Source organism: Lipotes vexillifer, unplaced genomic scaffold, assembly GCF_000442215.2.
Source record: "Lipotes vexillifer unplaced genomic scaffold, Lipotes_vexillifer_v1.1 scaffold317, whole genome shotgun sequence".
Lineage (NCBI taxonomy): Eukaryota > Metazoa > Chordata > Mammalia > Artiodactyla > Lipotidae > Lipotes > Lipotes vexillifer.
Genome location: NW_006782029.1, coordinates 1,742,631 through 1,749,888, shown reverse-complemented (window position 1 = coordinate 1,749,888; position 7,258 = coordinate 1,742,631).

The window sequence follows — 7,258 nt, the reverse complement described above, 5'->3', positions numbered from 1 at the left end:
TTTCCCTTCACCCTCACCTGTGGCAAAGGAAGGCCAGATGACCATGAAAGGGGCCTGCTCTAATTCTTCTCATAGGCTTGCAGAGTTAGTCCCTCAGAGAGGGAAGGATCACAAACAGGACAAGAATCTATAATCTACTCAGGATGGAGAATACCCTGGGAGCCTCTTAGAAGGACAGTATTAAAGAGGGGATGCAGGAATTTGGGTCCTTCCACATAACAGATTAGTTACCTTGCCCAGTACAGGGAATTAGCAGAGATCCCTGTGAGCAAGTCTCCCCAGTTCGTGCTACAGGTTCCATGAAAGAATAACTTTAAAAACCGGATGAAATGTTTGTGTCAGATGCTTCATCCACAGAAAACTGGGAAGGTACAGGAAGATCCACAGCACAAATCCATAGTGATGTCAGCCTCTGTTAACAGCCTAAACCTACTAGAAATTAGAGCAGTGTTTATGGATAAAGTGGGTAGTGAAACTCAGAAGAACAAGTCAGATACTGGTCAGATCCTACAGAAGAAACTGAGGCTTATGCATGAATTAAGGAAAGAAAAGACAGTCCACCCATGGAGGAACTCAAGGACCAACAGAGTCCAAAGATAGAAATTCTTGTGATGGCAGGGCCCCTCCTCCCCCAAAGAAAGGTAAGGGCTGAGTGTCACATCCTGCAGCCTTCAAGCAGGTGTGAGGGCCCAAGTACACCAACCATCCATGCCATTTGTTCTACCCAAACTTCTTTCTACCCATGTTCTACCCAAACATGCTTTCCAAGAGGTACACACCTTTACCTTTGCTGCCTAAAAACTTCCACATGTCTAAGAAACTGGATTCTTCTTGTACTGAAGATAGACTCATGAACTGTTTTTGCCTTTTGGCTGATTCCCTGCATACTGGTTATATTTAACCTTAAATACACTTGCTATATGCTGGCTGTCTTCTGCCAACCTGTAATGTTTCAAGTACACAATACAAAAAAATAAGGAAAACTGCTACAAAAATTTAATACTGTTCATCATAGAAAGACTAGTCCAGTGAGCTTCCATGCTACCCAATGAAAAGACAAGTGATCTTGAATTAGACCAGTGGAAAGAGTGCTACACTTTATAAGACAATAAATTGAATCATATACACCTTATACATGTATTTCTTTTGTATACTTTTCAAAAGATTCTGTTTTTAATAAGTTAAAATGCGTCCCATTGTAGCCACTTAAGGTAGTGCCAGTGGTGCCTATATTATCCATCAGTTGAAGACACGAGCAGCCCCACAAACTTGACTGGGACCAAAGGCAAAAAAAAAGGGTGTATTCAGAAACGGCTGTCTAAGTAGACCAGAACAATCAATCAGAAGAGAAACCCCACCTGGTCTTCTGCCCTATCTATCTGATCATTATGTTATTGTGCCCTTACTGTCTAATGATATAAACTAACTTTTCATCAGAGAAAGAGAAATACTTCATTTTTTACTCCAAGAAGTAGCTGATCCAAATGGTCCATCTGGGAAGAGTGGAAAGGCTAAAAAATAAAAAAATAGCTTAATCTCTTAGCAGAGCCATATGAGCAGGGTTCATTCATTATTTTTAATGTCTGGGGGGGGGGTTAAAATAAAGATCTCATATATTATGCTATTGTAGGTCAGATACCTGGGAAAGCAGACTCTGAGACAGAGAGTTTACTGGAGAATGCGTGGATCAGTCATTGTGGCAAAGAGAATTTGAGCAGAAGTTGAGCTGCAGTGCAGTCACAGCAGGGCTTTAGCCAATCCCAAGGGAGCTCTGACTCTGGGATGACCCTGTGGAGGTAGAGAGAAGGGGCCAGGCCTTTATATCCCCACATTGACAGGTAATTGGATGCAGGCTGACCCAGGAGGGGGAAATAACTTGGGGCTAAATGAGTCACTTTAGCCAAGAGCAGTTTCCAGAGAAGACCTGCATGCTGTCAGCATGAAGCTGTATCAGCAGCTAAAGGGAGTAAGTTCTCAGGTCTTAAAGGGAGCTGTGAATGGTGCATCAGATGTCTATTATAAATGTCTTTTTTAAAAAGAAGTTTTGGGGTTTTTTTTGTTTGTTTCCTTTGTTGTTTTCTCTCTTCCTTTCTCTTCTTTTGTATGGTCATACTCAAACTTTCAGCTGGGTCCATAATTTGCAAAAATGTCTAACAAGATTGTGATGGACAAAGTATACTCTGAAAACAGTGGCCCTCTGATGTTTATTATAAGCAGTTTATGGATGTGATATTTGTTGTCTCTACCTGAGGGCATTATAGTAGCAGATGGGGTAACTGGATTGGGCACCTTCCCTGTGAATGGGAAAGATGTGGATACTGGGAAACCAAGGATGGAATGTAGGAGGACACGTTATCTGTCTTCACAGCCCTCCCCTAAGAACTGCCCTCCAGCCCTGATATCCGGACCTGGAAGCTATGAATGATAAAACCAGTGTGAGCCAATCAGAAAGCTAATCTTAAGAATCTGACTCAAGAAAGCCAGAACCTGAGACTCAGGAGCTGAGTCACATGAATGAGAATGTTCTAAGCTTGCTGGAGTTTATACAGTTCTTACCTCTTCTCAGGCTTTATTGTTTAACTTCTACGTGAATTCTGTGTGCTATCACAGTATTCCTGGAATAATTACCTTGCAGCTCATAACAGTGCAGATTGTCACATCTTCTTAGAAGTGTGTGTGTGTGTTTTGAGGACATCATGATGTCCCTTTAATAATAAAAAGATACAATTTTAAAATGTTTTATCATAAATTATCCATTTAAAAATTTCTATTACAAATGTATACTGTATAATATGCACAGTATTTTATAACTGTAATACCTAGGTATATTATCAATAAAATAAATACATTGGAGGTGTGTGCTCAACATTTTTTCCAAGCGGGGTGGAACGTGAAATACCGAGGGCTTGTATCTCCATAATCCTGGGGACTGCACTTAAAAACATGGGTGGACAGTCTCTGGGATTCCACATATTTGTTGAAAGTTGAGTTTTGTTTGGGTCACAGGAACAGCAAGTCACCCCTTCTAGAACCTGGGTTCACAGACAGCCCCTGCCCTGATCACCCTATGTCTCACTCCTAATTCTCCTCTCATCCTATTACATTATCTGCCTGGGTAAGTAGCTAATCTATCACCAGCATGAGTACAGTAAGATCTCAGGTTCCCTTGAGGAGTCTCAGGGTTCAAGTAGCCTCTAAATATTCAGTGCCGAGTCAAGGCCAGTCTAGGACTTCATACAGGTTTAGCGCCAACCACCTGCAAAGGGGTGAGCAGGACCCGCTGGAGGGAAGGGACTCTAACTTATACAACCCACCGGGCCTCAGTTATCTCCTGCCATCTATAAAATGGAGAAGAAAATAATGGTCCCCAATCTGTCTTGTGCTCAAATCTGACTCTGCTCCTTACCAGCTGTGGCCCTTGAGGAAGTCCCCTCCCTTCCTGACCCTCATGCCTCTCCACACCTTTCTGAGCTACAAGAAAGTGGATAAAACTCAAAGAATACTGTGAAACCATCTGCAAAGCGCTATGTGGAAGCGAATACTATGCTTCACCCCCTCTAACTGATTTGCATTTGAATGCTTCCCAGGGTGTCTGTATCCCCTGGCCTGGGCCACCATGCCAGGTCCCTGGATGTCCTTAACTCTGCCCTAGGCTTTGTCTATGGGGGGAGGGGGGGGTGACACTTCCAATTAGCACGGTATTGCTCTTCAATAATCTCCTTAGAGGAAATTTTCCCTCCCAAAGATGTTTTATTACATTTAGAGAACATCAGTTAGCTCCTATATCACATCCTCCGGTAAGGATGGTCTCTATTTCTCGTCAGCAAGGATAATTATTATTCCCCCATATATGCTTGTTTTTTTCCTAAAGGAGAATGGTGCCATCTGTCTCTGTTGTGTTTAGGGGGAAACAGAATATGCTATGAGCTTGGATTTAGGGAAAGGAAGGGGTCCCTTCAGCTTTTATTGAGAGTGGGCTTTGGCTTATAAAATGAGACAAAGGTTAGGGAGAGAAGTTGATGATGGCATTGCTGACACACCACCATCCTGGTTTCCTTCATTTGTATTTGTGAAGATAGCCCACCTTAAAAATTCATTACTTTTTCCATAATACTCTTATTAGAAAAACAAGTAACTACTCAGCAATCATTCGATGCTTATAAAAGTGAGAAATTGTAACAAAGACCACAGCACAGTATCTGGACCCATCAGTCCTCTCCTTTGCTTCCTCATTACCTTGAGCATTACATAGTAATGGCATGGAGTGAATCAGGTTATACATGCCACATGGGGCCAAAGATTCCCCACTGAGCATCTAGGAATAGTAAGAGAAAATAAACTTCACAAATCCCCAAAGTGGAACTCAAATTTTGGAGCAGTGAGCCCCTGAGTTCAGAAGTGTGAGGAAAAAAAAAATCTATGACCATGAATCTATGGTGGGCCATAGCTTCCATCTGCACCAAAGACCCTACACCCTTCCTGATGAAAGCTGCAGTGCTGGGCGCTTACTCCCTTCTCAACCTTAAGGAAAACATACAGCTGATCACACCACATCTCCTCTCCTCTCCCCATGTGACCTGCGCTGTATGGAATGTAGGAGGATATGCCAGTAGGGGCCACAGAACCCCTGGCTCTGTGCTTTGGGAAGTGGTGTTGGCAGGGATTGGAGCTCTCAGCAAGGCTGCCGTGGGTGTTGGCTCACCTCTCTGCTCCTGTGAAAAGTGTTCACAGATTACCTGCCTTTCTTTCCTACCTCCACCCCAGAGGGGCGGTAGGAAGCCCTGAGTGGGTGGTACAAGGGCACGGATGTGTGTAGTCACCACAACTCTCTGACTGTGGGGCACTGTGGACCCAGGGTCTGATGGTGCTGCTAAAGCAAGATGAGTCCTCTGCTCTTGCCGCTCCCGACAGGAGGTGGTTAAAGGGAAGGGAGAGCCGTGAAAGGCCTCAGCAGAGCTGGAGGGGAAGGAAAATACACTGTGTCCAGGCTTGGGGAGGAAATCTCCATGTACGTTCAAGTAACACTCCCATCACTCTCTAGCCACTGGAGGGGAACTGGATTCAAAGCTAGGGACGTGAAAATGGACCCATGAGCTGGGTCACCCCACCTTCTGCCCTCCAGGCAGTCCAGCTCTGAAGGGGTTCAGAGACAGGATAAGTTCCCTCTTAAAAGTAGCTTTTTTAGATATTAGAAAAGTAGCCATTGTACAGTTGGTGCAGAACTGGGTGGAGGACAGGGATGTTGCTGTGCTTGGATACGGAGATGGACATGTTAAGGCCTAATACTACGGTGGTAGGTGCTACTTAAACATCTGCTATAGCTGTGATATTCATCTGTTTTGAAACAAACGTTGAACTCAAAATAAATTCTCCCTGGCTGGTCACCCTGCACAGGGATTTAACTCCTCACTGAGACTGCATGTCGCCTGACTCAGTGACATCAGTGCAAGGCATGTGGGTCAAATGGCCCTCAATGATGGGAATGTTCACAGTGCGGCCACACAGGGCCTGCGGAAGAATGAGGAGACAATGAGGAAAAGGTCAGGATTGAATGTGTGGAAAGAAGGGAAACTAACAGAGGGGAAAGAATGACCCAGTGGGTGGGAAGGAACAGGAGTGTCTATCACTAATCACTGATCAAGCTACTCCCACTCCCTGCCTCACTCCCCAACTACCTGACTCGAACGCCACCTGCTGGTGACTTACTAGAACACTAACAAAGTAAGATGGACTTGGTGCCATTCTGGCAAGAGTGTGTGTATGTGTGTCCTTGGGACAAGTAGTGGAGAGGGAGAGCTTGTCTTTGAGCACAAAAACAATGATGCCTTCAGGGATGTTCTGAGGCCTGCCAAACTCCTTTTTGGCCTTCCTTACAGCCATTCTTTCTGACATTGTGCAGGATCTTGTACTCAATGCCAGCAGGTGGCCTATCAGGGTTGAGGTGTCCTCTGTGGTCATTAGTTACAGTCATGGGATATCTTCTTCAGGATACACAAAGCGCATGCACCACAGGTGGTTCTGCAATTTATGACAAGGGTGCAGTTTTTCTGGGCTCACTTTGGACCACTACTCAGCCCATTGAAGCCAAGGTGGCCAAACATTCTAAAGACTTTTCGTATCCCTCCACATCCAAATGGCTTTGGTTAACGCCATTAAAGGGCAGAGTGGGGTTTCCCTGTGGCGCTTCCCTCGTGGCGCAGTGGTTAAGAATCTGCCTGCCGATGCAGGGAACACGGGTTCGAGTCCTGGTCCAGGAAGATCCCACGTGCTGCAGAGCAACTAATACCGTGTGCCACAACTACTGAGCCTGCGCTCTAGAGCCCGCGAGCCACAACTACTGAAGTGCATGTAACTAGAGCCTGTGCTCCGCAACAAGAGAAGCCACCACAATGAGAAGCCCGCGCACCACCGCAACGAAGAGTAGCTCCAGCTCTCCACAACTAGAGAAAGCCCGCGCGCAGCAACAAAGACCCAACACAGCCAAAAATAAATAAAGTAAATAAATTTTAAAAATAAATAAATAAAGGGCAGAGTGGAGTGACGACTGAAAAAGAAGAGCCACAAAGAAGTGGAGTCACACAAAAGGAGGAGTCCCCATGAAATAGAGAAAGGAGCCACTGAGCCACCTGTTGTGCCATTTGCACCTGGAGGAGAGAGGAGGTTGGGGTCAATGTAGCCACACCAGTTTTTCAGCTGCCTTGGCTCCCATATCCAGGCCCTGAGAATCAACCTTTATCTCCTACAGAGAAGTCCACACTTACAGAGCAAGTAAAGCCTGGGGAAAATTACTATCTGCTTTTTATTATATAATTAATAACACTGCTCACTCATTTAAAAAATGTGATTCTCCTAACTTGAAGTTCAGATAGGATGAGTAACCACTCAAGTAGAAAATCCAGGACTAGAGAACTCTATTTCTGTAGAGTTAGAAGGTGACTCTAAAGACGGTGACCTTCCTTATGCTCCCATAGACAAAGACTACTCAGGGAGGTAGTGGCTCAGAAGTGCCAATGACTGGCCATGGGCCATATGACAAGTTACACCTGATTCACAGATCTTCGCTTTTCACTAAGAGCTGCTCTGCACTCTGAAGTAATAAAGCAATACAGTCTAGCATTCCACTCTCTGACCTCCACCTTCAGTTTCCAAATTGTCCTCCACTGGCCAATTTGTCAAGGAATTACAGTTCATTGGTCCTGACGGTTTCTCCTTCTCTATCAACAGCCTCTGTTCTGTTCTCTCTCTCTCTCTCTCTCTC